The sequence below is a fragment of the Pogona vitticeps genome, chromosome 3, assembly GCF_051106095.1.
Source record: "Pogona vitticeps strain Pit_001003342236 chromosome 3, PviZW2.1, whole genome shotgun sequence".
In the NCBI taxonomy this organism is placed as follows: Eukaryota; Metazoa; Chordata; class Lepidosauria; order Squamata; family Agamidae; genus Pogona; species Pogona vitticeps.
Window position 1 is genome coordinate 132,809,577 of NC_135785.1, and position 27,326 is coordinate 132,836,902.

A 27,326-nucleotide genomic window follows, 5' to 3' on the forward strand; every position below is an offset into this window, starting at 1 on the left:
ATCTAGTTGTTCTGGCAGAAGAGCTTGTGTAATTACTGAAAGGAATTGCATTTATACTTCCAAGAATCCCAAAACATTGCCTCCCCCACTCCAGAATAAAGAGGTGAAACATGTTATAGATAAATTATGGGCCACACTTTATTATTAACAAATATAATAAACATCAAACTTTCAAAGAATTAGAGGTGCCTGCCATCGGAGGTCGGTGAAATGAGTACCCAGCTCGAGGGGGGAGACAATGCGTAGCCTGTATAAATAACATGTAAACTGCCCAGATAGTGCTTATAAGCAGCACACTTTGATAGTGTGGAATCAGGTTTGCAGCTGGACCCCTTAATCAAGAAAATGGGAGAATCCCAAGCCCCAAGGCAACCTTGGGTGTTGAGCCCTTATTCCATTGGTGACCATCGGCCCAGGTGTGGCCCCAGCTCATCCTCCCCCACACTATAATCTCACAATCCACAGCCTTCACCAAACGATCTTCATTTTGCACTACCCACCATAGCACTGGAACCAGCTACGTGCCCGCCAACAATCCTCCACCACCTTAAATCAAGAAAGAACAAGAGGAGGTAGCAAAAGAGATTATCTTTTAAAATAAAGTAGATCAAGATGGTAAAACAGGAACAAAATAAAGACGTTGTTTGAGTGTATTAAGGCCTAGAATGAAGGACATCAAGAAAGAAAGAAAGAAAGAAACAACCTATAGAAAGCTTCTCCGAGTCCCTCCAATCAAGATTGGTTAATCAAGAACAACAGAAAGAAGCGAAAGAGATCGTTTTAAGAGAGAGCTAGAATGAAGTCAGTAAAGAACAACAGAAACAACCCAAAGAAAGCTTCTTGTTTAGAAGTAAATCAAGAAAGAACGAAAAGATGCAAAAGAGAAGAGGTGGAAGAGTATTGGCTAGAAGTAAGTCAGTAAAGAACAAAAGAAACAACCGTGTGTATTAAGGCTAGAATGAAATAATTCCAGAAATAACCTGAAAAAAACCTAAAGAAAGTTGCTTCGAGTGTATTAAGGCTGGAATGAAGTAAATCAAGAAAGAACGCCAGAAACAACTTAAAAGTTTCATCGAGTGTATTATGGCTAGAATGAAGTAAAGCAAGAAAAAAACAATAACCTAAAGCAAATTTGTTCAAGTGTGTTAAGCGTAGAATGTAGTAAATCAAGACAGAACAACAGAAACAACCTAAAGAAATCTTTTTCAGTCAACTAAGACTAGAATGAAGCAAATCAATAAACAACAGAAAGTGAAATACATCTTTTTAAAGCGGGAATGAAATCAAGAAGGAACGGCAGAAAGAAAAGTGATAATATTTAAGGCTAGGAGGTAAATCAAGAATGAACAACAGAAATAACCAAAAAGCGTCTTCGAGTATGGCTAGAATGAAGTAAATCAAGAAAGGAGAAAGATGTTTTAGGGACGTAAGGCTAGAATTGTTAAAAATACCAACAGAAAGAAGCGAAAGAGATCGTCAAAGAGTTTTAGAAAAATTAAATCAAGAGAAAATAGGTGAAATAGATCATGTTTAAGACTAAAGGCTAGAATGAAATAAAGATCAACAGAAAAAACCTAAAGCTTGTTTGAGTGTACTAAGGTTAGAATGATATTAAAGAACAACAGAAAGAAGCGAAAATGATCATGTTTCAGGGTAAAAATGAGGTAAATCAAGAAGGAACAAAAGAAACAATAAACATATCAATAAATAAAAAAATATCATTTCTGCTGCTTTCTGTTGTTTTTTCATGACTTACATTCTATCAATAAACTAAAACATGACCTCTATTCCTGTTGTTCTTTCTTCATTAACCATTCTATCATTAATTACAAGCTATCAGCTTGTTTCTCGATCTTTCTTTTATTTTATTCTAGCCCCAATAAGCATTCGCTTCTGGTTTTTCTTCATTTACTTGATTCTAGCATTAAAACATTAGAACAAGCGTTCTTTAGGTAGTGTCTGTTCTTTATTTTTACTCCATCCTAGCCTCAATACTCTTAAACGTGGTCTGTTCCGCTTCTTTCTGCTATTTTTTCTTGATATACTTCATTCTGGCATGTACACAAGAACAAACTAGGTTGTTTCTCTTCTTGATATATTTAATTCTAGCTTTATTACACTAGAACAAGCGTTCTTTAGGTTGTTTATTGGTTTACTTCATTCTATCATTCCGAACACCCTTAATCATCTGTTTCCATTTCCTGTTCTCTATTGATTTACCTCATCCCCTTAATATACTACAAGCGTTCTTGGTTTTCTGTAGCTCTTTATTACCACTCTATCCTTGATACCCTTAAAATGTCCTTTCTTGATTTACTTCTACCATTAATACATTGAAAACATGACTTCTTTCGCCTCCTCTTGTTTTTTCTTGATTTACCTGATTCTAGCTTTAATAATCTTAAATATTAACTCTTCCATTTCTTTCTGTTCTTTAATGAATTACCTTAATGTAGGCTTAATACATTCGAAAAAGCTTTCTTTAGTTTGCTTCGTGGTTCTTTCTTGATATACTTCTTTCTAGCCTTAATACTCTTACAACCATTTCTGTTGTTTTTTTCCTAATATCCTTCATTCAAGCCTTAATAAACTCAAACAAGGTTTCTTTAGGTTGTTTCTGTTCTTTCTTGATTTACTTCATTCGAACCCTAACAGTAAAATAACGGTTAGGGTTAGCGTTAGGTTTAGGGTTAGGGTTCGGGTTAGGGACAGGGGTTAGGGGTTAAGGTAAAGTTAAGTTTAGGGTTTCAGTTAGGGTTACGCTTAACGTTAGGGTACGCTTTAGGGTTAAGGTTAGGATTAGGGTTATATTAAGGCCTAAATTTAGGGTTAGGGCTAGGGTTACGGATAGGGTTACAGATAGGGTTAAAATAAGGGCTAGGGTTAGGGTTAAAATTAAGATTAAGATTAGGATTAGGGCTAGATTAGGGTTCGGGTTCTGATGAGAGTTAAAGTCAGAGTAAGAGTTAGAGTTAGCCTTAAATTAAGGGCTATGGTTAGGGTGACCGTTAGGGTTATGCTAATGGTTAGGGTACTAAAGCTAGAATCAAGTAAATCAAGAAAGCGAACGAGATCATGTTTAAGGCTATTAAGGCTAGAAAGGATATCGGTAAAGAAAAACAGAAACTACCTAAAGAAAGCTTGTTTGAGTGATGAAGGAAATGAAGAAGGAACAGAGGAAATCGAAACATCATGTTTCAGTGTAGTAAGGGTAGAATGTAAATCAATAAAGAAGCAACCTAAAGAACGTTTATAAGGAGTGTATTAAAGCTAGAATAAAGTAAACCAGGAAAGAAAGAAGCGCTAGAGATCATGTTTATTAAGGCTAGAATACAGGAAACCGGTAAAGAACAGAAAGCCTAAAGAAAGCTTGTTCTGGTGTAAGGCTAGAATGAAATGTCAAGAAAGAACAAAAGTAACAACCTGAAGAAACCTTGTTCTAGGTATTAAGGCTAGAAAGAAGTATATCAAGAAAGAACAGAAAGCGACATTCATGTTTAAGGGTATTACGCCTAAAATGAAGTAATTTAAAAAGAACTGAAACAACATAAAGAAACATTCGAGGGTATTGTTAGGATGAAGTCAAGAAAGAACAACGAAGCAAACTAGAGAAAGTTTTAGAACGTATTAAGCCTACAATAAGGTAGTTCATTAGAGCAGAAGGAAATTTTAAGATTATTAAAGCTAGAATCCAGTTAAGTCATGAAAGAACATGTTTCTGTTCTTTCTTGATTTCTGTTGTTTCTGTTGTTTCTGTTCTTTCTTGGTTTACTTCATTCTAGCCTTGTACACTGAAACATGATTCGCTTATTCTTGTTTATTGATCTAGCATTAATACACGTTTTTTTCTTGACACTGAAACATGATCTCTTTCGATTTCCTCCTTTCTTTTCCTTCATCACCCAAACAAGCTTTAGGTAGTTTCTGTTTTTCTTTACCGATATCCTTTCTAGCCTTAATAGCCTTAAACATGATCTCTTTCGCTTCTTCCCCTTTTATTTCTTGATTTACTTAATTGATTTAGCTTTAATATCCTAAAAGGTAAAGGTAAAGGTTCCCCTTGACAATTTTTGTCCAGTCGTGTTCGACTCTAGGGGGCGGTGCTCATCCCCTTTTCCAAGCCATAGAGCCAGCGTTTTGTCCGAAGACAATCTTCCGTGGTCACATGGCCAGTGCGACTTAGACACGGAACGCTGTTACCTTCCCACCGAGGTGGTCCCTATTAATCTACTCGCACTTGCATGCTTTCGAACCGCTAGGTTGGCGGGAGCTGGGACAAGCGACGGGCGCTCACTCCGTCGCGTGGATTCGATCTTACGACTGCTTGGTCTTCTGACCCTGCAGCACAGGCTTCTGCGGTTTAGCCCACAGCGCCACCACGTCCCGTGTTAATACCCTAACCTTTAGCATAACCCTAACCCTAACGGTCACCCTAACCCTAGCCCTCGATTTAAGGCTAACCCTTAGTCTGACTTTAACTCTCATCGGAACCCGAACTTTAACCCTAACCCTATCCGTAACCCTAGCCCTAACCCTATTTAGGACTTATTTTAACCCTAATAATAAACCTTAACCCTAAAGCCTACCCTAGTAACCCCAAGCCTAACCCTAAACCTAGCGCGAACCCTAACCGTTACTTTACTGTTAGGGTTAGAATGAAGTAAATCAAGAAAGAACCAAAAAAACCCTAAAGAAACCTTGTTCTAGTATTTAAGGCTAGACTGAAGTAAATCACGAAAGAACAACAGAAAGAAGCAAAAGAGGTCATGTTTAATATTAAAGCTAGAATGTAGATCAAGAAAGTTCAACAGAAAGAAGCAAAAGAGATAATGTTTGAAGGAATTGTGAACAACAGAAATTTATAAAGCTTGTTTGAGTTTATTAAGGCTTGAATGAACGCTATAAAAAAAAACAGAATGAAGAAAAAGGCCAGGTTTAAGAAATTTGAGGGTGTTAGAAAAAGGTTAGAAAAAAATTAAATCAAGAGAAAACAACAGAAGGAAGCGAAATAGATCTTGTCTAAGACCAAAGTTAGAAAGAATTAAATCAAGATAGAACACGAGAAACAACATAAAGAAAGCTACTATAAGGCTAGAATGAAATCAAAAAAGAATAGAAAGAAGCGAAAATCATTTTTCAGTGGTTTAAGGATGGAATGAGGTAGGTCAAAAACGAACAAAACATGAACCGTCCTTAATATTAAACCTGATCTATTTTGCTTCTTTCTGTTCTTTCATGATTTACTTCATTCTAGCCTTAGTAATTTTAAACATCAGCTTCTAAGCTTCTTTCAGCTTTTCTTTCTTGATTTGATTCTAGCCTTAGAAGAAGCGTTCTTTAGGTAGTCTGTTTTTCTTTTTTGGTTTACCTTAGCCTTTACACTGTTAAACATGCTCTTTCGCTTCTTTCTGTTGATCCTTTACTTCATTCTAACCTTAATACACTGAAACATCTTTTGCATCTTTCTCTTGTTCTTTCTTGATCTAATTCATTCCCTTTAATACAATAGAACAAGGTTTCTTTAGGTTATTTCTGCTGTTTTTATTACTTCATTGTAGCATTAAAACGCTTAGATTTTCGCTTCTTTCTGTACTCATTTACTTAATTCTGGCCTTCATAGCCTTAAACAGCTTTCCCTCATTTGTTCCTTCTTGATTTACTTCATTCTAGTCTTAATACCCTGAAACATAATCTTTTTCGCTTCTTGTTTTTCTTGATTTGCTTTTCAAGCTTTAAAACTATTATCTTTCATTTCTTCCGATTTTCTTTTTTGATATACCTTATTGTAGACTCAATACACTCGAACAAGGTTTCTTTAGGTTCTTTGTTGTTTTACTTCATTCTAACCTTAAAAACCCTGGAACAAGGTCTTTTTAAGTTTCATTTGTTCTTTCTAAATTACTTCATTTTCGGCTTAATACCATTAAACATGATTTTCGTTTTTTATTCCTGTTTTTTCATCTTTCTAGCCTTACTACACTTTACCATGATCCCTTTCGCTTCTTTCTGTTGTTCCTTCTTGATTTACATCATTCTAAGCTTAAAACTGTTAAATATGATTTTGCTTCTTTTTTACTTACTTCATTCTAGTTCCTTTATGTTCCTGGATTTCTTTCTAGACAGTATCAAACATCTCTTTTTCTTCTTGTTCTTTCTTTTTACTTCGTTGTAGCTTTAATATTCTGAAACATGATCTCTCTTCTTTCTGGTGTTCTTTCTGGATTTATTTCATTTTAGCGAAACATTAGGCTTAAGAAATTTCCGGTATAATAGTAAAAAAACAACAGAAACAGCCAAAAGAAAGCTTGTTTGAGTGTATTAAGACTAGAATGAAGGAAATCAAGAAGAACAGAGATCATTTAAAGAGAAGTAAATCGGTAGAACAACAGAAATAAAGGAAACAGCTATTTAATGGTATTAAGGCTAGAATGAAGTGAATCAGGACAGGACAAAGAAGTGAAAGAGATCTAAGAGGTTTACGGCTACAATGAAGTAGATCAATAAGGAACAACAGAAAACCTAAAGAGCACGTGTATTAATGCTGGAATGAAATCCAGAAAGAAAAACAGAAATAAGCAGATGATAAAATGTTTAAGAATATTAAGCCTAGAATGAAAAATCAAGAATTACAGAAACAATAGAACAAGGGTTATTTAGGTTGTTTCTTGAAAGGTAGAATGAAGTAAATCAAGAAGAAAAGAGATGCAAAAGAGATCATGTTTCATAATCTCATTCGCTTCTTTCTGTTGTCGACTGCTTTCTAGCCTTAATAAGCTTTTTGTTGTTTCTGTTTTTCCTTACTGATTTCCATTCTAACCTTACTACCCTTAAACATTATATCTTTCCCTTATTCTTGTTCTTTCTTGATTTAATTCATTCTAGCATTAATAAACATCTCCTCTTTCGTTTTTTTCTGTTGTCCTTTCTTGATTTACTGAATTCTAGAACTTAATACTTAAATATGATCTCTTGCTTCTTTCTGTTGTTCTTCATTTACTTCAGAAGTCTAGCCTTAATACACTAGAACAAGGTTTCTTTAGGAAGTTTCTTTTGTTCTTTATTTCCATCCAGCAGTAGACTAGAACAAACTTTCTTTAGGTAGTGTCTGCTTTTTATTGATTTACTTGATTCTATGTTTAATTATTTCATTCATTTCTTTCCTTAATACACCAGAATATGGTTTCTTCGGACTTTCTGTTTTTTCTTGATTTACTTCATTCTAGCTTTTTTTGAAACCCTAAAGATAACCCTAACCCTAGGCCTTAATTTAAAACTAACTCTAACCCTAACTCTGACCATAACTAATCAGAACCTGAATCTTAACCCTAATCAAATCCCTTACTTTAACCCTAAACCTATCCCTAACCCTAACCCTAAACGTAACCCTAACCCCAAATGTAAAACTAACCCTTACCCAAAACCTAACGCGAACCTTACATTAACCCTAAACGTAGCCCTTACCTAGCTGTTAATTTACAGTTGGGGTTAGAACGAAGTAATCAAGAAAGAACAAGAGATGTAAAAATCATATTTAATATTAAGACTAGAAGTATATCAAAAAAGAAGACGCTACCTAAGGAACGCTTATTCTAATGTATTATGTTCTAGAATTCAGTAAATCAAGAAAGGACAACAGAAAAAAACGAAAGCGGTGATGTTTAAGATTATTAATGCTAGAATGAATTAAATCAAGAAAGAACAAGAATAAGGGAAAGATATAATGTTTAAGGGTAGTAAGGTTAGAATGGAAATCAGTAAGGAAAAACAAAGAAAGCTTGTTTGTGTATTAAGGCTAGAAAGCAGTAGACAACAGAAAGAAGCGAATGAGATTATGAAACATGATCTCTTTTGCATCTCTTTTCTTCTTGATTTACTTCATTCTACCTTTCAAGATTTACAGAAGCAACCTAAATAACCCTTGTTCTATTGTTTCTGTAATTCTTGATTTTTCATTCTAGGCTTAATATTCTTAAACATTCCAGCACTAATACACGTGTTCTTTAGGTTTTCTGTTGTTCCTTATTGATCTACTTCATTGTAGCCGTAAACCTCTTAGATCTCTTTCACTTCTTTGTCCTGATTTACTTCATTCTAGCCTTAATACCACTAAATAGCTGTTTCCTTTTTTTGTTGTTCTACCTTGATTTATTTCTCTAAATGATCTCTGTTCTTCTTGATTTCCTTCATTCTAGTCTTAATACACTCAAACAAGCTTTCTTTTGGCTGTTTCTGTTGTTTTTTTACTGATTTCCATTACAGCCGCAAATTTCTTAAACCTAATGTTTCGCTTCTTTCTGTTCTTGATTTTCTTCATGCTAGCCTTTATGCAAAGAAACAAGCTATAGGCAGTCTCTGATGTTCCTTACGGATTTCCTTCATTCTAGCCTTAATTACCTTAAATATGATCTCTTTTGCTTCTGTTGTACTTTCTTGATTTGCTTCATTCTTACAATAGTAAACATTATCTTTCATTTCTTTTGTTTTTTTTCTTGATTTCATTCTCGTTCATTGAAATTTTAATTGATAGTGGGAAGTGGTCACTGTCAATGCGGGCGCCAATGGAGAAGTTGCTGCAACTGGTCAATAGCTCAGGTGAAACCAAAATGTAGTCCAACACACTGGCACCGAGGGGGGAGAGGAAGGTAAAATTGTCAGCGTGGGGATACGTGCCCGCCAACAATCCTCCACCACCTTAAATCAAGAAAGAACAAGAGGAGGTAGCGAAAGAGATTATCTTTTAAAATAAAGTAGATCAAGATGGTAAAACAGGAACAAAATAAAGACGTTGTTTGAGTGTATTAAGGCCTAGAATGAAGGACATCAAGAAAGAAAGAAAGAAAGAAACAACCTATAGAAAGCTTCTCCGAGTCCCTCCAATCAAGATTGGTTAATCAAGAACAACAGAAAGAAGCGAAAGAGATCGTTTTAAGAGAGAGCTAGAATGAAGTCAGTAAAGAACAACAGAAACAACCCAAAGAAAGCTTCTTGTTTAGAAGTAAATCAAGAAAGAACGAAAAGATGCAAAAGAGAAGAGGTGGAAGAGTATTGGCTAGAAGTAAGTCAGTAAAGAACAAAAGAAACAACCGTGTGTATTAAGGCTAGAATGAAATAATTCCAGAAATAACCTGAAAAAAACCTAAAGAAAGTTGCTTCGAGTGTATTAAGGCTGGAATGAAGTAAATCAAGAAAGAACGCCAGAAACAACTTAAAAGTTTCATCGAGTGTATTATGGCTAGAATGAAGTAAAGCAAGAAAAAAACAATAACCTAAAGCAAATTTGTTCAAGTGTGTTAAGCGTAGAATGTAGTAAATCAAGACAGAACAACAGAAACAACCTAAAGAAATCTTTTTCAGTCAACTAAGACTAGAATGAAGCAAATCAATAAACAACAGAAAGTGAAATACATCTTTTTAAAGCGGGAATGAAATCAAGAAGGAACGGCAGAAAGAAAAGTGATAATATTTAAGGCTAGGAGGTAAATCAAGAATGAACAACAGAAATAACCAAAAAGCGTCTTCGAGTATGGCTAGAATGAAGTAAATCAAGAAAGGAGAAAGATGTTTTAGGGACGTAAGGCTAGAATTGTTAAAAATACCAACAGAAAGAAGCGAAAGAGATCGTCAAAGAGTTTTAGAAAAATTAAATCAAGAGAAAATAGGTGAAATAGATCATGTTTAAGACTAAAGGCTAGAATGAAATAAAGATCAACAGAAAAAACCTAAAGCTTGTTTGAGTGTACTAAGGTTAGAATGATATTAAAGAACAACAGAAAGAAGCGAAAATGATCATGTTTCAGGGTAAAAATGAGGTAAATCAAGAAGGAACAAAAGAAACAATAAACATATCAATAAATAAAAAAATATCATTTCTGCTGCTTTCTGTTGTTTTTTCATGACTTACATTCTATCAATAAACTAAAACATGACCTCTATTCCTGTTGTTCTTTCTTAATTAACCATTCTATCATTAATTACAAGCTATCAGCTTGTTTCTCGATCTTTCTTTTATTTTATTCTAGCCCCAATAAGCATTCGCTTCTGGTTTTTCTTCATTTACTTGATTCTAGCATTAAAACATTAGAACAAGCGTTCTTTAGGTAGTGTCTGTTCTTTATTTTTACTCCATCCTAGCCTCAATACTCTTAAACGTGGTCTGTTCCGCTTCTTTCTGCTATTTTTTCTTGATATACTTCATTCTGGCATGTACACAAGAACAAACTAGGTTGTTTCTCTTCTTGATATATTTAATTCTAGCTTTATTACACTAGAACAAGCGTTCTTTAGGTTGTTTATTGGTTTACTTCATTCTATCATTCCGAACACCCTTAATCATCTGTTTCCATTTCCTGTTCTCTATTGATTTACCTCATCCCCTTAATATACTACAAGCGTTCTTGGTTTTCTGTAGCTCTTTATTACCACTCTATCCTTGATACCCTTAAAATGTCCTTTCTTGATTTACTTCTACCATTAATACATTGAAAACATGACTTCTTTCGCCTCCTCTTGTTTTTTCTTGATTTACCTGATTCTAGCTTTAATAATCTTAAATATTAACTCTTCCATTTCTTTCTGTTCTTTAATGAATTACCTTAATGTAGGCTTAATACATTCGAAAAAGCTTTCTTTAGTTTGCTTCGTGGTTCTTTCTTGATATACTTCTTTCTAGCCTTAATACTCTTACAACCATTTCTGTTGTTTTTTTCCTAATATCCTTCATTCAAGCCTTAATAAACTCAAACAAGGTTTCTTTAGGTTGTTTCTGTTCTTTCTTGATTTACTTCATTCGAACCCTAACAGTAAAATAACGGTTAAGGTTAGCGTTAGGTTTAGGGTTAGGGTTCGGGTTAGGGACAGGGGTTAGGGGTTAAGGTAAAGTTAAGTTTAGGGTTTCAGTTAGGGTTACGCTTAACGTTAGGGTACGCTTTAGGGTTAAGGTTAGGATTAGGGTTATATTAAGGCCTAAATTTAGGGTTAGGGCTAGGGTTACGGATAGGGTTACAGATAGGGTTAAAATAAGGGCTAGGGTTAGGGTTAAAATTAAGATTAAGATTAGGATTAGGGCTAGATTAGGGTTCGGGTTCTGATGAGAGTTAAAGTCAGAGTAAGAGTTAGAGTTAGCCTTAAATTAAGGGCTATGGTTAGGGTGACCGTTAGGGTTATGCTAATGGTTAGGGTACTAAAGCTAGAATCAAGTAAATCAAGAAAGCGAACGAGATCATGTTTAAGGCTATTAAGGCTAGAAAGGATATCGGTAAAGAAAAACAGAAACTACCTAAAGAAAGCTTGTTTGAGTGATGAAGGAAATGAAGAAGGAACAGAGGAAATCGAAACATCATGTTTCAGTGTAGTAAGGGTAGAATGTAAATCAATAAAGAAGCAACCTAAAGAACGTTTATAAGGAGTGTATTAAAGCTAGAATAAAGTAAACCAGGAAAGAAAGAAGCGCTAGAGATCATGTTTATTAAGGCTAGAATACAGGAAACCGGTAAAGAACAGAAAGCCTAAAGAAAGCTTGTTCTGGTGTAAGGCTAGAATGAAATGTCAAGAAAGAACAAAAGTAACAACCTGAAGAAACCTTGTTCTAGGTATTAAGGCTAGAAAGAAGTATATCAAGAAAGAACAGAAAGCGACATTCATGTTTAAGGGTATTACGCCTAAAATGAAGTAATTTAAAAAGAACTGAAACAACATAAAGAAACGTTCGAGGGTATTGTTAGGATGAAGTCAAGAAAGAACAACGAAGCAAACTAGAGAAAGTTTTAGAACGTATTAAGCCTACAATAAGGTAGTTCATTAGAGCAGAAGGAAATTTTAAGATTATTAAAGCTAGAATCCAGTTAAGTCATGAAAGAACATGTTTCTGTTCTTTCTTGATTTCTGTTGTTTCTGTTGTTTCTGTTCTTTCTTGGTTTACTTCATTCTAGCCTTGTACACTGAAACATGATTCGCTTATTCTTGTTTATTGATCTAGCATTAATACACGTTTTTTTCTTGACACTGAAACATGATCTCTTTCGATTTCCTCCTTTCTTTTCCTTCATCACCCAAACAAGCTTTAGGTAGTTTCTGTTTTTCTTTACCGATATCCTTTCTAGCCTTAATAGCCTTAAACATGATCTCTTTCGCTTCTTCCCCTTTTATTTCTTGATTTACTTAATTGATTTAGCTTTAATACCCTAAAAGGTAAAGGTAAAGGTTCCCCTTGACAATTTTTGTCCAGTCGTGTTCGACTCTAGGGGGCGGTGCTCATCCCCTTTTCCAAGCCATAGAGCCAGCGTTTTGTCCGAAGACAATCTTCCGTGGTCACATGGCCAGTGCGACTTAGACACGGAACGCTGTTACCTTCCCACCGAGGTGGTCCCTATTAATCTACTCGCACTTGCATGCTTTCGAACCGCTAGGTTGGCGGGAGCTGGGACAAGCGACGGGCGCTCACTCCGTCGCGTGGATTCGATCTTACGACTGCTTGGTCTTCTGACCCTGCAGCACAGGCTTCTGCGGTTTAGCCCACAGCGCCACCACGTCCCGTGTTAATACCCTAACCTTTAGCATAACCCTAACCCTAACGGTCACCCTAACCCTAGCCCTCGATTTAAGGCTAACCCTTAGTCTGACTTTAACTCTCATCGGAACCCGAACTTTAACCCTAACCCTATCCGTAACCCTAGCCCTAACCCTATTTAGGACTTATTTTAACCCTAATAATAAACCTTAACCCTAAAGCCTACCCTAGTAACCCCAAGCCTAACCCTAAACCTAGCGCGAACCCTAACCGTTACTTTACTGTTAGGGTTAGAATGAAGTAAATCAAGAAAGAACCAAAAAAACTTCCTAAAGAAACCTTGTTCTAGTATTTAAGGCTAGACTGAAGTAAATCACGAAAGAACAACAGAAAGAAGCAAAAGAGGTCATGTTTAATATTAAAGCTAGAATGTAGATCAAGAAAGTTCAACAGAAAGAAGCAAAAGAGATAATGTTTGAAGGAATTGTGAACAACAGAAATTTATAAAGCTTGTTTGAGTTTATTAAGGCTTGAATGAACGCTATTAAAAAAAAACAGAATGAAGAAAAAGGCCAGGTTTAAGAAATTTGAGGGTGTTAGAAAAAGGTTAGAAAAAAATTAAATCAAGAGAAAACAACAGAAGGAAGCGAAATAGATCTTGTCTAAGACCAAAGTTAGAAAGAATTAAATCAAGATAGAACACGAGAAACAACATAAAGAAAGCTACTATAAGGCTAGAATGAAATCAAAAAAGAATAGAAAGAAGCGAAAATCATTTTTCAGTGGTTTAAGGATGGAATGAGGTAGGTCAAAAACGAACAAAACATGAACCGTCCTTAATATTAAACCTGATCTATTTTGCTTCTTTCTGTTCTTTCATGATTTACTTCATTCTAGCCTTAGTAATTTTAAACATCAGCTTCTAAGCTTCTTTCAGCTTTTCTTTCTTGATTTGATTCTAGCCTTAGAAGAAGCGTTCTTTAGGTAGTCTGTTTTTCTTTTTTGGTTTACCTTAGCCTTTACACTGTTAAACATGCTCTTTCGCTTCTTTCTGTTGATCCTTTACTTCATTCTAACCTTAATACACTGAAACATCTTTTGCATCTTTCTCTTGTTCTTTCTTGATCTAATTCATTCCCTTTAATACAATAGAACAAGGTTTCTTTAGGTTAGTTCTGCTGTTTTTATTACTTCATTGTAGCATTAAAACGCTTAGATTTTCGCTTCTTTCTGTACTCATTTAATTCTGGCCTTCATAGCCTTAAACAGCTTTCCCTCATTTGTTCCTTCTTGATTTACTTCATTCTAGTCTTAATACCCTGAAACATAATCTTTTTCGCTTCTTGTTTTTCTTGATTTGCTTTTCAAGCTTTAAAACTATTATCTTTCATTTCTTCCGATTTTCTTTTTTGATATACCTTATTGTAGACTCAATACACTCGAACAAGGTTTCTTTAGGTTCTTTGTTGTTTTACTTCATTCTAACCTTAAAAACCCTGGAACAAGGTCTTTTTAAGTTTCATTTGTTCTTTCTAAATTACTTCATTTTCGGCTTAATACCATTAAACATGATTTTCGTTTTTTATTCCTGTTTTTTCATCTTTCTAGCCTTACTACACTTTACCATGATCCCTTTCGCTTCTTTCTGTTGTTCCTTCTTGATTTACATCATTCTAAGCTTAAAACTGTTAAATATGATTTTGCTTCTTTTTTATTTCATTCTAGTTCCTTTATGTTCCTGGATTTCTTTCTAGACAGTATCAAACATCTCTTTTTCTTCTTGTTCTTTCTTTTTACTTCGTTGTAGCTTTAATATTCTGAAACATGATCTCTCTGATTTCTGGTGTTCTTTCTGGATTTATTTCATTTTAGCGAAACATTAGGCTTAAGAAATTTCCGGTATAATAGTAAAAAAACAACAGAAACAGCCAAAAGAAAGCTTGTTTGAGTGTATTAAGACTAGAATGAAGGAAATCAAGAAGAACAGAGATCATTTAAAGAGAAGTAAATCGGTAGAACGACAGAAATAAAGGAAACAGCTATTTAATGGTATTAAGGCTAGAATGAAGTGAATCAGGACAGGACAAAGAAGTGAAAGATTTAAGAGGTTTACGGCTACAATGAAGTAGATCAATAAGGAACAACAGAAAACCTAAAGAGCACGTGTATTAATGCTGGAATGAAATCCAGAAAGAAAAACAGAAATAAGCAGATGATAAAATGTTTAAGAATATTAAGCCTAGAATGAAAAATCAAGAATTACAGAAACAATAGAACAAGGGTTATTTAGGTTGTTTCTTGAAAGGTAGAATGAAGTAAATCAAGAAGAAAAGAGATGCAAAAGAGATCATGTTTCATAATCTCATTCGCTTCTTTCTGTTGTCGACTGCTTTCTAGCCTTAATAAGCTTTTTGTTGTTTCTGTTTTTCCTTACTGATTTCCATTCTAACCTTACTACCCTTAAACATTATATCTTTCCCTTATTCTTGTTCTTTCTTGATTTAATTCATTCTAGCATTAATAAACATCTCCTCTTTCGTTTTTTTCTGTTGTCCTTTCTTGATTTACTGAATTCTAGAACTTAATACTTAAATATGATCTCTTGCTTCTTTCTGTTGTTCTTCATTTACTTCAGAAGTCTAGCCTTAATACACTAGAACAAGGTTTCTTTAGGAAGTTTCTTTTGTTCTTTATTTCCATCCAGCAGTAGACTAGAACAAACTTTCTTTAGGTAGTGTCTGCTTTTTATTGATTTACTTGATTCTATGTTTAATTATTTCATTCATTTCTTTCCTTAATACACCAGAATATGGTTTCTTCGGACTTTCTGTTTTGTCTTGATTTACTTCATTCTAGCTTTTTTTGAAACCCTAAAGATACCCTAACCCTAGGCCTTAATTTAAAACTAACTCTAACCCTAACTCTGACCATAACTAATCAGAACCTGAATCTTAACCCTAATCAAATCCCTTACTTTAACCCTAAACCTATCCCTAACCCTAACCCTAAACGTAACCCTAACCCCAAATGTAAAACTAACCCTTACCCAAAACCTAACGCGAACCTTACATTAACCCTAAACGTAGCCCTTACCTAGCTGTTAATTTACAGTTGGGGTTAGAACGAAGTAATCAAGAAAGAACAAGAGATGTAAAAATCATATTTAATATTAAGACTAGAAGTATATCAAAAAAGAAGACGCTACCTAAGGAACGCTTATTCTAATGTATTATGTTCTAGAATTCAGTAAATCAAGAAAGGACAACAGAAAAAAACGAAAGCGGTGATGTTTAAGATTATTAATGCTAGAATGAATTAAATCAAGAAAGAACAAGAATAAGGGAAAGATATAATGTTTAAGGGTAGTAAGGTTAGAATGGAAATCAGTAAGGAAAAACAAAGAAAGCTTGTTTGTGTATTAAGGCTAGAAAGCAGTAGACAACAGAAAGAAGCGAATGAGATTATGAAACATGATCTCTTTTGCATCTCTTTTCTTCTTGATTTACTTCATTCTACCTTTCAAGATTTACAGAAGCAACCTAAATAACCCTTGTTCTATTGTTTCTGTAATTCTTGATTTTTCATTCTAGGCTTAATATTCTTAAACATTCCAGCACTAATACACGTGTTCTTTAGGTTTTCTGTTGTTCCTTATTGATCTACTTCATTGTAGCCGTAAACCTCTTAGATCTCTTTCACTTCTTTGTCCTGATTTACTTCATTCTAGCCTTAATACCACTAAATAGCTGTTTCCTTTTTTTGTTGTTCTACCTTGATTTATTTCTCTAAATGATCTCTGTTCTTCTTGATTTCCTTCATTCTAGTCTTAATACACTCAAACAAGCTTTCTTTTGGCTGTTTCTGTTGTTTTTTTACTGATTTCCATTACAGCCGCAAATTTCTTAAACCTAATGTTTCGCTTCTTTCTGTTCTTGATTTTCTTCATGCTAGCCTTTATGCAAAGAAACAAGCTATAGGCAGTCTCTGATGTTCCTTACGGATTTCCTTCATTCTAGCCTTAATTACCTTAAATATGATCTCTTTTGCTTCTGTTGTACTTTCTTGATTTGCTTCATTCTTACAATAGTAAACATTATCTTTCATTTCTTTTGTTTTTTTTCTTGATTTCATTCTCGTTCATTGAAATTTTAATTGATAGTGGGAAGTGGTCACTGTCAATGCGGGCGCCAATGGAGAAGTTGCTGCAACTGGTCAATAGCTCAGGTGAAACCAAAATGTAGTCCAACACACTGGCACCGAGGGGGGAGAGGAAGGTAAAATTGTCAGCGTGGGGATACGTGCCCGCCAACAATCCTCCACCACCTTAAATCAAGAAAGAACAAGAGGAGGTAGCGAAAGAGATTATCTTTTAAAATAAAGTAGATCAAGATGGTAAAACAGGAACAAAATAAAGACGTTGTTTGAGTGTATTAAGGCCTAGAATGAAGGACATCAAGAAAGAAAGAAAGAAAGAAACAACCTATAGAAAGCTTCTCCGAGTCCCTCCAATCAAGATTGGTTAATCAAGAACAACAGAAAGAAGCGAAAGAGATCGTTTTAAGAGAGAGCTAGAATGAAGTCAGTAAAGAACAACAGAAACAACCCAAAGAAAGCTTCTTGTTTAGAAGTAAATCAAGAAAGAACGAAAAGATGCAAAAGAGAAGAGGTGGAAGAGTATTGGCTAGAAGTAAGTCAGTAAAGAACAAAAGAAACAACCGTGTGTATTAAGGCTAGAATGAAATAATTCCAGAAATAACCTGAAAAAAACCTAAAGAAAGTTGCTTCGAGTGTATTAAGGCTGGAATGAAGTAAATCAAGAAAGAACGCCAGAAACAACTTAAAAGTTTCATCGAGTGTATTATGGCTAGAATGAAGTAAAGCAAGAAAAAAACAATAACCTAAAGCAAATTTGTTCAAGTGTGTTAAGCGTAGAATGTAGTAAATCAAGACAGAACAACAGAAACAACCTAAAGAAATCTTTTTCAGTCAACTAAGACTAGAATGAAGCAAATCAATAAACAACAGAAAGTGAAATACATCTTTTTAAAGCGGGAATGAAATCAAGAAGGAACGGCAGAAAGAAAAGTGATAATATTTAAGGCTAGGAGGTAAATCAAGAATGAACAACAGAAATAACCAAAAAGCGTCTTCGAGTATGGCTAGAATGAAGTAAATCAAGAAAGGAGAAAGATGTTTTAGGGACGTAAGGCTAGAATTGTTAAAAATACCAACAGAAAGAAGCGAAAGAGATCGTCAAAGAGTTTTAGAAAAATTAAATCAAGAGAAAATAGGTGAAATAGATCATGTTTAAGACTAAAGGCTAGAATGAAATAAAGATCAACAGAAAAAACCTAAAGCTTGTTTGAGTGTACTAAGGTTAGAATGATATTAAAGAACAACAGAAAGAAGCGAAAATGATCATGTTTCAGGGTAAAAATGAGGTAAATCAAGAAGGAACAAAAGAAACAATAAACATATCAATAAATAAAAAAATATCATTTCTGCTGCTTTCTGTTGTTTTTTCATGACTTACATTCTATCAATAAACTAAAACATGACCTCTATTCCTGTTGTTCTTTCTTAATTAACCATTCTATCATTAATTACAAGCTATCAGCTTGTTTCTCGATCTTTCTTTTATTTTATTCCAGCCCCAATAAGCATTCGCTTCTGGTTTTTCTTCATTTACTTGATTCTAGCATTAAAACATTAGAACAAGCGTTCTTTAGGTAGTGTCTGTTCTTTATTTTTACTCCATCCTAGCCTCAATACTCTTAAACGTGGTCTGTTCCGCTTCTTTCTGCTATTTTTTCTTGATATACTTCATTCTGGCATGTACACAAGAACAAACTAGGTTGTTTCTCTTCTTGATATATTTAATTCTAGCTTTATTACACTAGAACAAGCGTTCTTTAGGTTGTTTATTGGTTTACTTCATTCTATCATTCCGAACACCCTTAATCATCTGTTTCCATTTCCTGTTCTCTATTGATTTACCTCATCCCCTTAATATACTACAAGCGTTCTTGGTTTTCTGTAGCTCTTTATTACCACTCTATCCTTGATACCCTTAAAATGTCCTTTCTTGATTTACTTCTACCATTAATACATTGAAAACATGACTTCTTTCGCCTCCTCTTGTTTTTTCTTGATTTACCTGATTCTAGCTTTAATAATCTTAAATATTAACTCTTCCATTTCTTTCTGTTCTTTAATGAATTACCTTAATGTAGGCTTAATACATTCGAAAAAGCTTTCTTTAGTTTGCTTCGTGGTTCTTTCTTGATATACTTCTTTCTAGCCTTAATACTCTTACAACCATTTCTGTTGTTTTTTTCCTAATATCCTTCATTCAAGCCTTAATAAACTCCAACAAGGTTTCTTTAGGTTGTTTCTGTTCTTTCTTGATTTACTTCATTCGAACCCTAACAGTAAAATAACGGTTAGGGTTAGCGTTAGGTTTAGGGTTAGGGTTCGGGTTAGGGACAGGGGTTAGGGGTTAAGGTAAAGTTAAGTTTAGGGTTTGAGTTAGGGTTACGCTTAACGTTAGGGTACGCTTTAGGGTTAAGGTTAGGATTAGGGTTATATTAAGGCCTAAATTTAGGGTTAGGGCTAGGGTTACGGATAGGGTTAAAATAAGGGCTAGGGTTAGGGTTAAAATTAAGATTAAGATTAGGATTAGGGCTAGATTAGGGTTCGGGTTCTGATGAGAGTTAAAGTCAGAGTAAGAGTTAGAGTTAGCCTTAAATTAAGGGCTATGGTTAGGGTGACCGTTAGGGTTATGCTAATGGTTAGGGTACTAAAGCTAGAATCAAGTAAATCAAGAAAGCGAACGAGATCATGTTTAAGGCTATTAAGGCTAGAAAGGATATCGGTAAAGAAAAACAGAAACTACCTAAAGAAAGCTTGTTTGAGTGATGAAGGAAATGAAGAAGGAACAGAGGAAATCGAAACATCATGTTTCAGTGTAGTAAGGGTAGAATGTAAATCAATAAAGAAGCAACCTAAAGAACTTTTATAAGGAGTGTATTAAAGCTAGAACAAAGTAAATCAGGAAAGAAAGAAGCGCTAGAGATCATGTTTATTAAGGCTAGAATACAGGAAACCGGTAAAGAACAGAAAGCCTAAAGAAAGCTTGTTCTGGTGTAAGGCTAGAATGAAATGTCAAGAAAGAACAAAAGTAACAGCCTGAAGAAACCTTGTTCTAGGTATTAAGGCTAGAAAGAAGTATATCAAGAAAGAACAGAAAGCGACATTCATGTTTAAGGGTATTACGCCTAAAATGAAGTAATTTAAAAAGAACTGAAACAACATAAAGAAACGTTCGAGGGTATTGTTAGGATGAAGTCAAGAAAGAACAACGAAGCAAACTAGAGAAAGTTTTAGAACGTATTAAGCCTACAATAGAGCCTACATTAGAGCAGAAGGAAATTTTAAGATTATTAAAGCTAGAATCCAGTTAAGTCATGAAAGAACATGTTTCTGTTCTTTCTTGATTTCTGTTGTTTCTGTTGTTTCTGTTCTTTCTTGGTTTACTTCATTCTAGCCTTGTACACTGAAACATGATTCGCTTATTCTTGTTTATTGATCTAGCATTAATACACGTTTTTTTCTTGACACTGAAACATGATCTCTTTCGATTTCCTCCTTTCTTTTCCTTCATCACCCAAACAAGCTTTAGGTAGTTTCTGTTTTTCTTTACCGATATCCTTTCTAGCCTTAATAGCCTTAAACATGATCTCTTTCGCTTCTTCCCCTTTTATTTCTTGATTTACTTAATTGATTTAGCTTTAATACCCTAAAAGGTAAAGGTAAAGGTTCCCCTTGACAATTTTTGTCCAGTCGTGTTCGACTCTAGGGGGCGGTGCTCATCCCCTTTTCCAAGCCATAGAGCCAGCGTTTTGTCCGAAGACAATCTTCCGTGGTCACATGGCCAGTGCGACTTAGACACGGAACGCTGTTACCTTCCCACCGAGGTGGTCCCTATTAATCTACTCGCACTTGCATGCTTTCGAACCGCTAGGTTGGCGGGAGCTGGGACAAGCGACGGGCGCTCACTCCGTCGCGTGGATTCGATCTTACGACTGCTTGGTCTTCTGACCCTGCAGCACAGGCTTCTGCGGTTTAGCCCACAGCGCCACCACGTCCCGTGTTAATACCCTAACCTTTAGCATAACCCTAACCCTAACGGTCACCCTAACCCTAGCCCTCGATTTAAGGCTAACCCTTAGTCTGACTTTAACTCTCATCGGAACCCGAACTTTAACCCTAACCCTATCCGTAACCCTAGCCCTAACCCTATTTAGGACTTATTTTAACCCTAATAATAAACCTTAACCCTAAAGCCTACCCTAGTAACCCCAAGCCTAACCCTAAACCTAGCGCGAACCCTAACCGTTACTTTACTGTTAGGGTTAGAATGAAGTAAATCAAGAAAGAACCAAAAAAACTTCCTAAAGAAACCTTGTTCTAGTATTTAAGGCTAGACTGAAGTAAATCACGAAAGAACAACAGAAAGAAGCAAAAGAGGTCATGTTTAATATTAAAGCTAGAATGTAAATCAAGAAAGTTCAACAGAAAGAAGCAAAAGAGATAATGTTTGAAGGAATTGTGAACAACAGAAATTTATAAAGCTTGTTTGAGTTTATTAAGGCTTGAATGAACGCTATAAAAAAAAACAGAATGAAGAAAAAGGCCAGGTTTAAGAAATTTGAGGGTGTTAGAAAAAGGTTAGAAAAAAATTAAATCAAGAGAAAACAACAGAAGGAAGCGAAATAGATCTTGTCTAAGACCAAAGTTAGAAAGAATTAAATCAAGATAGAACACGAGAAACAACATAAAGAAAGCTACTATAAGGCTAGAATGAAATCAAAAAAGAATAGAAAGAAGCGAAAATCATTTTTCAGTGGTTTAAGGATGGAATGAGGTAGGTCAAAAACGAACAAAACATGAACCGTCCTTAATATTAAACCTGATCTATTTTGCTTCTTTCTGTTCTTTCATGATTTACTTCATTCTAGCCTTAGTAATTTTAAACATCAGCTTCTAAGCTTCTTTCAGCTTTTCTTTCTTGATTTGATTCTAGCCTTAGAAGAAGCGTTCTTTAGGTAGTCTGTTTTTCTTTTTTGGTTTACCTTAGCCTTTACACTGTTAAACATGCTCTTTCGCTTCTTTCTGTTGATCCTTTACTTCATTCTAACCTTAATACACTGAAACATCTTTTGCATCTTTCTCTTGTTCTTTCTTGATCTAATTCATTCCCTTTAATACAATAGAACAAGGTTTCTTTAGGTTATTTCTGCTGTTTTTATTACTTCATTGTAGCATTAAAACGCTTAGATTTTCGCTTCTTTCTGTACTCATTTACTTAATTCTGGCCTTCATAGCCTTAAACAGCTTTCCCTCATTTGTTCCTTCTTGATTTACTTCATTCTAGTCTTAATACCCTGAAACATAATCTTTTTCGCTTCTTGTTTTTCTTGATTTGCTTTTCAAGCTTTAAAACTATTATCTTTCATTTCTTCCGATTTTCTTTTTTGATATACCTTATTGTAGACTCAATACACTCGAACAAGGTTTCTTTAGGTTCTTTGTTGTTTTACTTCATTCTAACCTTAAAAACCCTGGAACAAGGTCTTTTTAAGTTTCATTTGTTCTTTCTAAATTACTTCATTTTCGGCTTAATACCATTAAACATGATTTTCGTTTTTTATTCCTGTTTTTTCATCTTTCTAGCCTTACTACACTTTACCATGATCCCTTTCGCTTCTTTCTGTTGTTCCTTCTTGATTTACATCATTCTAAGCTTAAAACTGTTAAATATGATTTTGCTTCTTTTTTACTTACTTCATTCTAGTTCCTTTATGTTCCTGGATTTCTTTCTGGACAGTATCAAACATCTCTTTTTCTTCTTGTTCTTTCTTTTTACTTCGTTGTAGCTTTAATATTCTGAAACATGATCTCTCTTCTTTCTGGTGTTCTTTCTGGATTTATTTCATTTTAGCGAAACATTAGGCTTAAGAAATTTCCGGTATAATAGTAAAAAAACAACAGAAACAGCCAAAAGAAAGCTTGTTTGAGTGTATTAAGACTAGAATGAAGGAAATCAAGAAGAACAGAGATCATTTAAAGAGAAGTAAATCGGTAGAACAACAGAAATAAAGGAAACAGCTATTTAATGGTATTAAGGCTAGAATGAAGTGAATCAGGACAGGACAAAGAAGTGAAAGAGATCTAAGAGGTTTACGGCTACAATGAAGTAGATCAATAAGGAACAACAGAAAACCTAAAGAGCACGTGTATTAATGCTGGAATGAAATCCAGAAAGAAAAACAGAAATAAGCAGATGATAAAATGTTTAAGAATATTAAGCCTAGAATGAAAAATCAAGAATTACAGAAACAATAGAACAAGGGTTATTTAGGTTGTTTCTTGAAAGGTAGAATGAAGTAAATCAAGAAGAAAAGAGATGCAAAAGAGATCATGTTTCATAATCTCATTCGCTTCTTTCTGTTGTCGACTGCTTTCTAGCCTTAATAAGCTTTTTGTTGTTTCTGTTTTTCCTTACTGATTTCCATTCTAACCTTACTACCCTTAAACATTATATCTTTCCCTTATTCTTGTTCTTTCTTGATTTAATTCATTCTAGCATTAATAAACATCTCCTCTTTCGTTTTTTTCTGTTGTCCTTTCTTGATTTACTGAATTCTAGAACTTAATACTTAAATATGATCTCTTGCTTCTTTCTGTTGTTCTTCATTTACTTCAGAAGTCTAGCCTTAATACACTAGAACAAGGTTTCTTTAGGAAGTTTCTTTTGTTCTTTATTTCCATCCAGCAGTAGACTAGAACAAACTTTCTTTAGGTAGTGTCTGCTTTTTATTGATTTACTTGATTCTATGTTTAATTATTTCATTCATTTCTTTCCTTAATACACCAGAATATGGTTTCTTCGGACTTTCTGTTTTTTCTTGATTTACTTCATTCTAGCTTTTTTTGAAACCCTAAAGATAACCCTAACCCTAGGCCTTAATTTAAAACTAACTCTAACCCTAACTCTGACCATAACTAATCAGAACCTGAATCTTAACCCTAATCAAATCCCTTACTTTAACCCTAAACCTATCCCTAACCCTAACCCTAAACGTAACCCTAACCCCAAATGTAAAACTAACCCTTACCCAAAACCTAACGCGAACCTTACATTAACCCTAAACGTAGCCCTTACCTAGCTGTTAATTTACAGTTGGGGTTAGAACGAAGTAATCAAGAAAGAACAAGAGATGTAAAAATCATATTTAATATTAAGACTAGAAGTATATCAAAAAAGAAGACGCTACCTAAGGAACGCTTATTCTAATGTATTATGTTCTAGAATTCAGTAAATCAAGAAAGGACAACAGAAAAAAACGAAAGCGGTGATGTTTAAGATTATTAATGCTAGAATGAATTAAATCAAGAAAGAACAAGAATAAGGGAAAGATATAATGTTTAAGGGTAGTAAGGTTAGAATGGAAATCAGTAAGGAAAAACAAAGAAAGCTTGTTTGTGTATTAAGGCTAGAAAGCAGTAGACAACAGAAAGAAGCGAATGAGATTATGAAACATGATCTCTTTTGCATCTCTTTTCTTCTTGATTTACTTCATTCTACCTTTCAAGATTTACAGAAGCAACCTAAATAACCCTTGTTCTATTGTTTCTGTAATTCTTGATTTTTCATTCTAGGCTTAATATTCTTAAACATTCCAGCACTAATACACGTGTTCTTTAGGTTTTCTGTTGTTCCTTATTGATCTACTTCATTGTAGCCGTAAACCTCTTAGATCTCTTTCACTTCTTTGTCCTGATTTACTTCATTCTAGCCTTAATACCACTAAATAGCTGTTTCCTTTTTTTGTTGTTCTACCTTGATTTATTTCTCTAAATGATCTCTGTTCTTCTTGATTTCCTTCATTCTAGTCTTAATACACTCAAACAAGCTTTCTTTTGGCTGTTTCTGTTGTTTTTTTACTGATTTCCATTACAGCCGCAAATTTCTTAAACCTAATGTTTCGCTTCTTTCTGTTCTTGATTTTCTTCATGCTAGCCTTTATGCAAAGAAACAAGCTATAGGCAGTCTCTGATGTTCCTTACGGATTTCCTTCATTCTAGCCTTAATTACCTTAAATATGATCTCTTTTGCTTCTGTTGTACTTTCTTGATTTGCTTCATTCTTACAATAGTAAACATTATCTTTCATTTCTTTTGTTTTTTTTCTTGATTTCATTCTCGTTCATTGAAATTTTAATTGATAGTGGGAAGTGGTCACTGTCAATGCGGGCGCCAATGGAGAAGTTGCTGCAACTGGTCAATAGCTCAGGTGAAACCAAAATGTAGTCCAACACACTGGCACCGAGGGGGGAGAGGAAGGTAAAATTGTCAGCGTGGGGATACGTGCCCGCCAACAATCCTCCACCACCTTAAATCAAGAAAGAACAAGAGGAGGTAGCGAAAGAGATTATCTTTTAAAATAAAGTAGATCAAGATGGTAAAACAGGAACAAAATAAAGACGTTGTTTGAGTGTATTAAGGCCTAGAATGAAGGACATCAAGAAAGAAAGAAAGAAAGAAACAACCTATAGAAAGCTTCTCCGAGTCCCTCCAATCAAGATTGGTTAATCAAGAACAACAGAAAGAAGCGAAAGAGATCGTTTTAAGAGAGAGCTAGAATGAAGTCAGTAAAGAACAACAGAAACAACCCAAAGAAAGCTTCTTGTTTAGAAGTAAATCAAGAAAGAACGAAAAGATGCAAAAGAGAAGCGGTGGAAGAGTATTGGCTAGAAGTAAGTCAGTAAAGAACAAAAGAAACAACCGTGTGTATTAAGGCTAGAATGAAATAATTCCAGAAATAACCTGAAAAAAACCTAAAGAAAGTTGCTTCGAGTGTATTAAGGCTGGAATGAAGTAAATCAAGAAAGAACGCCAGAAACAACTTAAAAGTTTCATCGAGTGTATTATGGCTAGAATGAAGTAAAGCAAGAAAAAAACAATAACCTAAAGCAAATTTGTTCAAGTGTGTTAAGCGTAGAATGTAGTAAATCAAGACAGAACAACAGAAACAACCTAAAGAAATCTTTTTCAGTCAACTAAGACTAGAATGAAGCAAATCAATAAACAACAGAAAGTGAAATACATCTTTTTAAAGCGGGAATGAAATCAAGAAGGAACGGCAGAAAGAAAAGTGATAATATTTAAGGCTAGGAGGTAAATCAAGAATGAACAACAGAAATAACCAAAAAGCGTCTTCGAGTATGGCTAGAATGAAGTAAATCAAGAAAGGAGAAAGATGTTTTAGGGACGTAAGGCTAGAATTGTTAAAAATACCAACAGAAAGAAGCGAAAGAGATCGTCAAAGAGTTTTAGAAAAATTAAATCAAGAGAAAATAGGTGAAATAGATCATGTTTAAGACTAAAGGCTAGAATGAAATAAAGATCAACAGAAAAAACCTAAAGCTTGTTTGAGTGTACTAAGGTTAGAATGATATTAAAGAACAACAGAAAGAAGCGAAAATGATCATGTTTCAGGGTAAAAATGAGGTAAATCAAGAAGGAACAAAAGAAACAATAAACATATCAATAAATAAAAAAATATCATTTCTGCTGCTTTCTGTTGTTTTTTCATGACTTACATTCTATCAATAAACTAAAACATGACCTCTATTCCTGTTGTTCTTTCTTAATTAACCATTCTATCATTAATTACAAGCTATCAGCTTGTTTCTCGATCTTTCTTTTATTTTATTCCAGCCCCAATAAGCATTCGCTTCTGGTTTTTCTTCATTTACTTGATTCTAGCATTAAAACATTAGAACAAGCGTTCTTTAGGTAGTGTCTGTTCTTTATTTTTACTCCATCCTAGCCTCAATACTCTTAAACGTGGTCTGTTCCGCTTCTTTCTGCTATTTTTTCTTGATATACTTCATTCTGGCATGTACACAAGAACAAACTAGGTTGTTTCTCTTCTTGATATATTTAATTCTAGCTTTATTACACTAGAACAAGCGTTCTTTAGGTTGTTTATTGGTTTACTTCATTCTATCATTCCGAACACCCTTAATCATCTGTTTCCATTTCCTGTTCTCTATTGATTTACCTCATCCCCTTAATATACTACAAGCGTTCTTGGTTTTCTGTAGCTCTTTATTACCACTCTATCCTTGATACCCTTAAAATGTCCTTTCTTGATTTACTTCTACCATTAATACATTGAAAACATGACTTCTTTCGCCTCCTCTTGTTTTTTCTTGATTTACCTGATTCTAGCTTTAATAATCTTAAATATTAACTCTTCCATTTCTTTCTGTTCTTTAATGAATTACCTTAATGTAGGCTTAATACATTCGAAAAAGCTTTCTTTAGTTTGCTTCGTGGTTCTTTCTTGATATACTTCTTTCTAGCCTTAATACTCTTACAACCATTTCTGTTGTTTTTTTCCTAATATCCTTCATTCAAGCCTTAATAAACTCAAACAAGGTTTCTTTAGGTTGTTTCTGTTCTTTCTTGATTTACTTCATTCGAACCCTAACAGTAAAATAACGGTTAGGGTTAGCGTTAGGTTTAGGGTTAGGGTTCGGGTTAGGGACAGGGGTTAGGGGTTAAGGTAAAGTTAAGTTTAGGGTTTGAGTTAGGGTTACGCTTAACGTTAGGGTACGCTTTAGGGTTAAGGTTAGGATTAGGGTTATATTAAGGCCTAAATTTAGGGTTAGGGCTAGGGTTACGGATAGGGTTAAAATAAGGGCTAGGGTTAGGGTTAAAATTAAGATTAAGATTAGGATTAGGGCTA